Raw genomic sequence first — 367 nt, forward strand, 5'->3', positions numbered from 1 at the left:
AAGGGGTCCTCCAGCCAGCAACGGGCCTCGAGAGGGACCAAGCATCTGCCTCCGGCCCCGGCGCGGCCAGGCTGGACACAAGTAGGGGGGCAGACAGAAGGCTGTACACGGGAAGCTTCATATGAGTGTGCAGGGCAGAGTGTGCCCAAGTGCTTTGCACATATAACTGTGCACAGGACTCTGCCTGCCTGGAGTTCACCCAGCATCTACCCAGGGGCATAGACAGACCTGGCCAGGTTTCCCTGTGGGGACAGCAGGGTGCTGAGCTTCCCTACCTGCTCCAAAACCTGCAGGAAGTGAGAGCTGGGACAAATCGTGGACAGGTGGAGGACCACTGACAGCCAAGCAGCCTGCCAGCAGGATCGCA

This window comes from Chaetura pelagica, unplaced genomic scaffold, assembly GCF_000747805.2.
Source record: "Chaetura pelagica isolate M959 unplaced genomic scaffold, ChaPel_1.0 scaffold610, whole genome shotgun sequence".
In the NCBI taxonomy this organism is placed as follows: Eukaryota; Metazoa; Chordata; class Aves; order Apodiformes; family Apodidae; genus Chaetura; species Chaetura pelagica.